Source organism: Priapulus caudatus, unplaced genomic scaffold (genome assembly GCF_000485595.1).
Source record: "Priapulus caudatus unplaced genomic scaffold, Priapulus_caudatus-5.0.1 Scaffold76, whole genome shotgun sequence".
Taxonomy (NCBI): Eukaryota; Metazoa; Priapulida; class Priapulimorpha; order Priapulimorphida; family Priapulidae; genus Priapulus; species Priapulus caudatus.
The window spans coordinates 493392-496376 of record NW_014577137.1 but is presented as its reverse complement, the minus strand read 5'-3'; the positions used below and the strand labels follow the sequence as shown (position 1 = coordinate 496376).

General features: G+C 49.9%; 1 protein-coding gene across 1 annotated transcript in view; it reads left to right on the top strand.

The window, feature by feature from the left end:
• Positions 1–2985, top strand: part of LOC106821520 (metabotropic glutamate receptor 3-like) — a 35775-nt gene that overhangs the window by 14446 nt on the left and 18344 nt on the right. The window lies entirely within an intron of this gene.

The window sequence follows — 2985 nt, the reverse complement described above, 5'->3', positions numbered from 1 at the left end:
CTCTCTTGCGTGTACGTGCGTGTATCTGCGTGTACCTGCGTGTACGTGCGTGTACCTGCGTGTACCTGCGTGTACCTGCGTGTACCCGCGTATACGTGCGTGTATCTCCGTGTACCCGCGTGTACGTGCGTGTATCTCCGTGTACCCGCGTGTACGTGCGTGTACCCGCGTGTACGTGCGTGTATCCGCGTGCACGTGCGTGTATCTCCGTGTACCAGCGTGTATCTGCGTGTACCCGCGTGTACGTGTACGGGCGTGTACGTGCGTGCACGTGCGTGTACCCGCGTGTACGTGCGTGTACCCGCGTGTACGTGCGTGTACGTACACGCAGATACACTCACGTACACGCGGGTACACGCACGTACACGCGGGTACACGCACGTACACGCGGGTACACGCACGTGCACGCACGTACACGCCCGTACACGCGGGTACACGCACGTACACGCAGATGCGTGTACCCGGGGTACACGGAGATACACGCACGTACACGGGCGTGTACGTGCGTGTATCTGCGTGTACGTGCGTGTACCCTGCGTGTACGTGCGTGTACCTGCGTGTACGTGCGTGTACCCGCGTGTAAGTGCGTGTATCTCCGTGTACCCGCGTGTACGTGCGTGTATCTGCGTGTACGTGCGTGTATCTGCGTGTACGTGCGTGTATCTGCGTGTACGTGCGTGTACCCGCGTGTACCTGCGTGTACCTGCGTGTACGTGCGTGTACGTGCGTGTACCTGCATTTACCTGCGTGTATCTCCGTGTACCCGCGTGTACGTGCGTGTATCTGCGTGTATACTTGCGTGTACCCGCGTGTACGTGCGTGTATCTCCGTGTACCCGCGTGTACGTGCGTGTGTCTGCGTGTACATGCGTGTACCTGCGTGTACGTGCGTGTACCTGCGTGTACGTGCGTGTACTCGCGTGTACGTGCGTGTATCTCCGTGTACCCGCGTGTACGTGCGTGTATCTGCGTGTACGTGTACGTGCGTGTATCTGCGTGTACGTGCGTGTACCCACGCGTACCTGCGTGTACGTGCGTGTACCAGCGTGTACGTGAGTGTATCTCCGTGTACCCACGTGTACGTGCGTGTATCTGCGTATACGTACGTGTACCCGCGTGTACGTGCGTGTACCCCCTCTGTGCGTGCCTGCTTGAGCAGCCATTGTTTACCAAATTGCCTAGCTTAGCCTCGTTTTCGTGCGATGACCCCAGTGAATAATAATTAAGACTGGTCTTATGCAGAGCGGGATATTTGATAGCCAGCTATATGCACTGTATATATAAACGCGCGTGGCGGCGCAGAGGATTAGAGATTCCAGACGAATTGGCATGATACAACGTCGTATATACGACAGGTCAGTCAAGGAACATACGAGAAAGCAGAGATGCAGAAAGAAAAAGAGCTCGCGTATAAGGAAGACAAATGGATTAAGCGAAATAGATACAGAGAGAGTGAGAGTGAGCCGAAGAGAGAGAGACAGCGAGTGTGAGAGAGAACGAGAGTGACAGACAGAGAGAGAAAGAGAGAGAGAGAGAGAGAGCGTGCGAGAGAGAGATAGAGGGAGAAGAGACAAGGAAACGCGGAAAAGAAGACTGGAAGTGCGCTAGAAAGAGAGATGGGGAAAGAGAGGCGGTAGCGTCCGTTGTTAAGCAAACAGTGGGATTGATTCGTTCTCTGTACATTTTCGACGTTATGTTTCCCTCAACATCAATTTGCTATTTAAGCTAAAAACTCATTAACATTTTATTTCACGTAAACGCAGCAAAGAAGCATTTTAATCACCTTGCTCCGATGAACGAACGGAAAAACTTTATAGTCGGGCATCGAATTATTGGCAATAAATTGCAATAAAACCATGCAGGGTTAATTAACGGTTGGAACAGTTGTACTGCTTTTGCAATAGCTATAAGCACTGAAAAATTACGACTTTACCAATCAGGCAGCCGCGTCAGATCCCAATTTCCTTGTGGTTTCGGTTACAGACATCTTTCTTGGCTTCAGTAGGATGGTAACGTGACCCTCAAAATCAATCTCGCAGCCTGAATTCCTTAGAAAGCTCGCGTTGCTCGCAATCTCGCTTCTTTATGCGACATGTCCATAAAAATGCACTAAACGAAGGATAGGAAGTGGAGATGAGGGACGTATGAAAGCATGGAAGGGGGAAGGAAGGAAGGGAGGAAAGCAGATAAGGAGAAAGTATTGGATGAGGAAAGGAATAAAAAAAAAATGAGTGAGGGTAGGAGAGAAGAAAAAATTGAGAGAAAGAAGGAAAAATGGAATGAAAGACGGAATGAATGTAGAAAGGAAGAAAAGAAGGATGGACGAATAAAGAAAACAAGGAACGGAAGGAAAGAAGGAAAATAAGAAAATAAGAAGAATAAGAGTCAGAGAGAAACGCAGGAAGAAAGCAAGGAAGGAGAAAGGTAGGAAAGGGGAAAGAATATAGAATATAGTAAGGGAGGGAGGAACAAACGGACGAATGAACAAATGAGCGAAGGAAATAACGAGGACCTCACGTGTATTTTATCGCGTAAGCACGGTTCAGGGTCATGCTTCTACCCTGCCACGAGACGGCCCACCCGTCGTTTCTGTTTATATACTTGCTTGTGTAACTTAATTAATTACAGGACAACTTAATTGTCTGTCAGTGCTATCCATTAATCGTGGACCAGGTGCGTGCGTGTATGCAGTTATGCTGCTAGCACGGGCTCCGCTCGTATTACGGTGGTTTAAATCCTACGCGTCTGCGGTTTTCTATCCTATATTGACAGGCGTGCGCGTGAGGCTTTGGCTACCACTGTAACGCAAAGCAATCTGTATACAACTCAAAGCTAAAATGGTGCCGTACACGCTTTACGCGCTCATTCATTGAGCTGCATCACTAACATCTAATGAACAGTTGCGGGAAGCATGCAGAGAAGGAGGATGGCAGGGGATAGGAAAGCTGAGAAAAAGGAAGGGTGGGAAGGGCGAGAGAAGTTCTCC